The 7,415-nt window shown below is 32.4% G+C and overlaps 1 long non-coding RNA gene across 2 annotated transcripts; it reads left to right on the plus strand.

Annotated features, from left to right (window-relative positions):
* Positions 1 to 3,371: 3,371 nt before the first annotated feature.
* On the plus strand, positions 3,372 to 6,823 carry LOC127880002 (uncharacterized). 2 transcript variants are annotated; one of them, XR_008049377.1, is made up of 3 exons: positions 3,372 to 3,422; positions 6,268 to 6,540; positions 6,683 to 6,823. It is a non-coding gene; the product is annotated as an uncharacterized LOC127880002 (long non-coding RNA). The 2 variants fall into 2 exon arrangements; XR_008049376.1 differs by lacking the exon at positions 3,372 to 3,422 and having other exon boundaries at positions 5,596 to 6,540.
* Positions 6,824 to 7,415: the final 592 nt, after the last annotated feature.

The following is a 7,415-nucleotide window of genomic DNA, read 5'->3' on the forward strand; positions in this document are numbered from 1 at the left end:
TATTTTGACTTCAAGACTGCTCCTAAAACAGTATTTTCGGAATCACCACAACGTTGAATACAATATTGTCGATGTAATAAAATGCGATATTACAACGACATAAATAATATTACTGGTATCTTACTGACTACGGCAGACATGTATATCGGAAATCAGTCAACTCTTATCATAACAATGGATTTTAAATTAACCCATGAATTACAGAAAAGCTTGAATAACAAGTCTGTTTTATAGTGCCTTGACACGAAATCTAGTGACGAAGACATTAGCATCGAGCTTTAATGACCAAAACATCGATAAACTAGCTTGAAATTGTGATTCTCTTGAAACCTCATAACTACCTTCATCCAGTATTAAAAGACTATTTACCGTCGAAGAAGCGGCGTTCTTTATATTACCCTAGCACATGATGATTTTTCAGGAGGTGATTCCATTGAATACTTTAATACCGTAACATTGAAACAAGTTGCAATTCAGCCATAAATACCCTTCATTTCTTGTTAATTAAAATTAGAAGTGTCTCATCACATAGTAAAACTGGTGTAAACCGGACCGAACAGACGTTTATATTATGCGTATGATCACAATGAGTCGCGTTCTGACAAAACTGGAAATAATGCATGTGCGTAAAGTGTCTTCCCAGATTAGCTTGTGCATTCCGCACAGGCTAATCAGGGACGACACTTTCCGCTTTTATGGCATTTTTAGTTTCAAGGAAGTCCCTCCTTACCGAAAATCAAGTTTAGGCGGAAAATGTCGTCCCTGATTAATAATAAGAAAACTGTACAATCTGAGACGCCGCAATCTTTGAACTTCTATAACTTTTGAACGACTCGAGATGTCCACGGATTCGGAATCAGCGTGTTGATTTCCATTGGGAATCTGTTTGACTTTAAAAACTCTCGTTTTAAACAAATTGTTCCGAACAGCAAATACTAGGCCGTTCTATAACTTTTCAACGGCTCAAGATATTTCAAAAATTCTAACGGATTCTGGAAGAGCGTGTTGAGTTCTATTATATGCAACCTAAAAGAGCGTGTTGAGTTCTATAATATGCAACATTAAAAAAATTATGGGAAAAAATAAATGTACACCTTCGTTACTTTTGAACGACTCAAGATATCTCAAAATTGTCAACGGATTGGGAATCAGCGTGTTGACTTCCATTGGAAAATATGTTTCATTATCAAAATAAATCAATATTTAAAAATAGTAGTGCTGAACAGATAGCAACAGTCCAGGCAGTGATAATTTTTGAATGGCTCGAGATATCTGAGAAATTCAAACGGATTTCGTCCTTATTTTCCATTTCTATTAAAAAATATGTTTCACTTTAAAAAAAAACTCGTTTAAAAAAACACAAGGTTTCCAAAACAGCAAAAACTAGTCCGTTCTATAACTTTTTAACGGCTCACGATATTTAAAAAATTCTAACGGATTCTGGAAGAGCGTGCTGAGTTCTATAATATGCAACATAAAAATAGCGTGTTGAGTTCTATAATATGCAACCTTAAAAAATGTATGGGAAAAAATGACTTTACACCTTCGTAACTTTTGAACGACTCGAGATATCTCAAAATTGTCCACGGATTCGGAATCAGCGTGTTGATTTCCATTGGAAAATCTGTTTCACTTAAAAAAATCTCGTTTTAAACAAATTGTTCCGAACAGCAAATACTAGGCCGTTCTATAACTATTCAACGGCTCAAGATATTTCAAAAATTCTAACGGATTCTGGAAGAGCGTGTTGAGTTCTATAATATGCAACATAAAAATAGCGTGTTGAGTTCTATAATATGCAACCTTAAAAAATGTATGGGAAAAAATGACTTTACACCTTCGTAACTTTTGAATGACTCGAGATATCTCAAAATTGTCCACGGATTCGGAATCAGCGTGTTGATTTCCATTGGAAAATCTGTTTCACTTAAAAAAAACCTCGTTTTAAACAAATTGTTCCGAACAGCAAATACTAGGCCGTTCTATAACTTTTCAGCGGCTCAAGATATTTCAAAAATTCTAACGGATTCTGGAAGAGCGTGTTGAGTTCTATTATATGCAACCTAAAAGAGCGTGTTGAGTTCTATAATATGCAACATTAAAAAAATTATGGAAAAAAAAACTTTACACCTTTGTAACTTTTGAACGACTCAAGATATCTCAAAATGGTCAACGGATTGGGAATCAGCGTGTTGATTTCCATTGGAAAATATGTTTCATTATCAAAATAGATCAATATTTAAAAATAGTAGTGCTGAACAGCTAGCAACAGTCCAGGCAGTGATAACTTTTGAACGGCTCGAGATATCTGAGAAATTCAAACGAATTTCGTCCTTATGTTCCATTTCTATAAGAAAAAATGTTACACTTTCAAAAAAATCTCGTTTTTAACAAAAATATAGGTTTCCAAAACAGCAAATACTAGGCCTTTCTATAACTTTTTAACGGCTCAAGATATTTCAAAAATTCCAACGGATTCTGGAAGAGCGTGTTGAGTTCTATAATGTGCAACCTTAAAAACAAATGTTTGAATTTTTTTCGATGAATATCGCGGAACGTACTCCTCGGTTACAAATCTGCAAAAAATTTGGTCATATGATCATTCCTTGGTATTTTCATGTTTCAGTCATTTTTTTTTAAATTAATTTATTTAGTAATAGCCTGTGTTGCAATCAGCCAGTGCTTGTTTCACAATATATAATATTTGGTGTCCGTTAGCCAATCAAAATGCCAAAACCATATTGTTCTAAATGACAAGAAAAACAAAACTTTTGTTTTATTAATTAATTTATTTAGTGATAGCCTGTGTTGCAATCAGCCTGTGCTTTTTTCACTATATATAATAGTTGGTGTCCGTTAGCCAATCAAAATGCCAAAACCATATTGTTGTAAATGACAAGAAAAACAAAACTTTTTTTTATTAATTAATTTATTTAGTGATAGCCTGTGTTGCAATCAGCCTGTGCTTGTTTCACAATACATAATAGTTGGTGTCCGTTAGCCAATCAAAATGCCAAAACCATATTGTTCTAAATGACAAGAAAAACAAAACTTTTTATTTATTAAATAAATTATTTAGTAATAGCCTGTGTTGCACTCAGCCTGTGCTTGTTTCACAATATATAATAGTTGAAAGAAACACACTCTTTTTTTATTTCTTAAAATTTTTATAATACGAAATACGTCATCTTGGTGTCTCCTCTTAGGTCCGCGCTCGATGAGCATGTCAACATGTTGACAAGAAAGAAACACATATATTTTTTTCACAAAATTTTTATAATGCAAAATACGTCATCTGAGTGGCTCCTCTTAGGTCCGCGCTCGAAATATATATAGTGAGAGAGAAAATAATGACTGAAAATTCATGAAAAGTCTGTGTTAATTATGGATCAAAGCGAACATTGTCGTCTTCGGATGAAGAGGTAAGTGCCTTTACGTTTAATTTAAGATTCATTTCTTATTAATACTAGTGCTTGTTTATTATTATATATATTTATAAAGAAATTAGCCAAAGTTGGTGTTTATTATGGACCAGAAAAGGATATTGTTATCTTCGGATGAAGAGGTAAGTTTGTATTATATTGTAACATTGCCTTTACGTTTAATTTAAGATTCATTTCTTTTTTATACTAGTGCTTGTTTATTATTAAATACATTTATAAAGAAATAAGCTTGTGTAGTTAGCAAGTGCGGGATATCCTGGCTGGTTAATTGTTACTAAATAGAACATATGATTGCATTGGCTCATTCAGTGTTTCATGGTGTCAATATCGTTCATTTCTTTTTAATATTAGTGCTTGTTTATTATTAAATATATTTATAAAGAAATAAGCCTGTGTAGTTAGCCAGTGCGGGATATCCTGGCTGATTATTTGTAAATGGATAAAACATTTGATGTAATTGGCTCATTCAGGGCATACGTGCTTGTTTATTATTAATATATTTATAAATAAATTAGCCTATGTAGTAAGCCAGTGCGGAATATCCTGGCTGGTTAATTGTAAATAAATAAAACATTTGATTTAATTGGCTCATTCAGGACATTAGTGCTTGATTATTATTAAATATATTTATAATTAAATTAGCCTGTGTAGTTAGCCAGTGCGGAATATCCTGGCAGGTTAATTGTAAATGAATAAAACATTTGATGTAATTCGCTCATTCAGGACATACGTGCTTGTTTATTATTAATATATTATAAATAAATTAGCCTGTGTAGTTAGCCAGTGCGGAATATCCTGGCTGGTTAATTGTAAACAAATAGAACATATGATTGCATTGGCTCATTCAGGGTTTCATGGTGTCAGTATTGTTTATTTATTTTTAATATTAGTGCTTGTTTATTATTAAATATATTTATAAAGAAATAAGCCTGTGTAGTCAGCCATTGCGGGTTACACTGGCTGGTGAATTGTAACTAAATTTTACATTTGATTTGATTGACTCTTAAAGGGTTTATTATTTTAGATTGTTTTCATATTAGTGTTTGATTAATATTAAATAATATATAAATAAATTAGCCTGTGTAGTCAGCCATTGCGTGATACACTGGCTGGTTTATTGTAACTTAATTTAACATTTGATTTCATTGACTCTTTCAAGGTTTATTTTTTATTTATTTTTTCATATTAGTGTGTGTTTAATATTAAATAATATATAAATAAATTAGCCTGTGTAGTCAGCCATTGCGGGATACACTGGCTGGTGAATTGTAACTTAATTTAACATTTGATTTCAATGACTCTTGCAAGGTTAATTTTTTATTTATTTTTTCATATTAGTGTTTGTTTAATATTAAATAATACATAAATAAATTAGCCTGTGTAGTCAGTCATTGCGGGATACACTGGCTGGTGAATTGTAACTTAATTTAACATTTGATTTCATTGACTCTTTCAAGGTTTATTTTTTATTTATTTATTCATATTAGTGTTTGTTTAATATTAAATAATATATACATAAATTAGCCTGTGTAGTCAGCCATTGCGGGATACACTGGCTGGTGAATTGTAACTTAATTTAACATTTGATTTCATTGACTCTTTCAAGGTTTATTTTTTATTTATTTATTCATATAAGTGTTTGTTTAATATTAAATAATATATACATACATTAGCCTGTGTAGTCAGCCATTGCGGGATACACTGGCTGGTGAATTGTAACTTAATTTTAACATTTGATTTATTGACTCTTTCAAGGTTTATTTTTTATTTATTTTTTCATATTAGTGTTTGTTTAATATTAAATAATATATAAATAAATAAGCCTGTGTAGTCAGCCATTGCGGGATACACTGGCTGGTGAATTGTAACTTAATTTAACATTTGATTTCATTGACTCTTTCAAGATTTATTTTTTATTTATTTATTCATATCAGTGTTTGTTTAATATTAAATAATATGTACATAAATTAGCCTGTGTAGTCAGCCATTGCGGGATACACTGGCTGGTTAATTGTAACTTAATTAAACATTTGAATTCATTGACTCTTTCAAGGTTTTATTTTTATTTATTTTTTCGTATTAGTGTTTGTTTAATATTCAATAATATATACATAAATTAGCCTGTGTAGTCAGCCATTGCGGGATACACTGGTTGGTTAATTGTAATTTAATTCAACATTTGATTTTAATCACTCTTTCAAGGTTTATTTAATTTTTTTTCATATTAGTGTTTGTTTTATATTAAATAATATGTACATAAATTAGCCTGTGTAGTCAGCCATTGCGGGATACACTGCCTAGTTAATTGTAACTTAATTTAACATTTGATTTCATTGACTCTTTCAGGTTTTTTTTTTATATTAGTGTTTGTTTAATATTAAATAATATATACATAAATTAGCCTGTGCAGTCAGCCATTGCGGGATACACTGGCTGGTTAATTGTAAATAAATATAACATTTGATTTAATTGGCTCATTCAGGGTTTCATGGTAAGCTACATTGTTTAGTAGGTTCAGTTTAGTATTAAAGTAATTAGCCTGTGTAGTCAGCCAGTGCGGACTGCACAGGATATCCCGTGACAAAGCTTCACATTACGTTGATGTTCGGGTTACTTTAGAGTATTACAAATTATAATTGCAAGAGTATGTAATGTGCATATAAGCGGTTTTTAACTTGTTAAACATAACATTAAAGAGGGTGTATATTGTTTGGCACATGTCGGTCCGTCGATCGGTCTGTACGTCCACCTAATCCTATAACACATGTAATATTATGTTTTGTTATTACATAACAGCATAACAATTAGCATACTTTTATTTCAGAACCGGTCGCCTACAAAGAGAACGAAGTCGGCGTCACCGGAGCACCAGAACCCGGAGACCGGACAGCCTAAGGCTGAGCCAGTGAGTAACGCATATGAAGTATTCAATATTGCAGTGAGGCGGTACCTCGACATGCCATCGACCTCTGGTACTTTAATCCAGTACTCGGACGACATTTATGTCGTGCACCCTACGGTACCAGAGCCGCCGGTCGCGGAAGGACCCGAGCCACAACCCGGGACGACATCACGGGAGTGTATTGCAGACACAGGAGTAAGTTAAGCTCCTCATTGTATTATTTGTATTACATTTATTAACTCTGTATGTACATTAACACGGAATTGTTTATGTATATATACACACAAATAAAACAAATATACATTTTTATAATACACGTGTTTCATTTGTTTAACAGTCGTGGTATGCATTGCCGACGGGGGCGCAGTGGACGGAGTGGGCGAAGGCAGAGGGAACTTTCATTTCTGTTGATTGTAATTTTGTAAATTATTTCAAATTTATAGCTGTATAGTGTACGGCCATAAATGTTCTTTACATTGATGCTATTTTCATCTAAAACGTACATAACTGTAGTAGGGTCAATATATGAAAAAATACCTTCAACCACCAAAAAGTTGCTACAAAAGGTATTTTAACAGATCCTGGTAGGATAGAAGGTCCTTAAAAACATATCAAAAGTCTACCACAATCGGACTTCCGGAAAGATGTTTTTTACAAGATGGCTGCAAAGATGGCCGCCAATTAATGATCATAACTATGTAACTATACGATAAATTTTGATGAATTTGGTGTCTATACATAGGTTTCAAGGGGCAAAGAACATATTAAGATAATCAGAAATTGTTTAAGTTTAGAATAGTACATGCAAGTCCAACACGGCGTCCAAAATGGCCACCAAGATGGCCGCCAAAACCAAAATGATCAAAATTATGTAAATATCCACTCAAATTTTATTATTTTGGTGGCTATACATAGGTTTCAAGGGGGAAAAGAACACAAAAAGATCATCAGACATGGTATAAGTTTATTATACTACGCCCAAATCCAAAATGGCCGCAAAGATTGCCGCCAAAACCTATAAATGATCATAACTATGTAACTATTCACTCAAATTTGATGAATTTGGTGTC

Source organism: Dreissena polymorpha, chromosome 4 (assembly GCF_020536995.1).
Source record: "Dreissena polymorpha isolate Duluth1 chromosome 4, UMN_Dpol_1.0, whole genome shotgun sequence".
Classification (NCBI taxonomy): Eukaryota; Metazoa; Mollusca; class Bivalvia; order Myida; family Dreissenidae; genus Dreissena; species Dreissena polymorpha.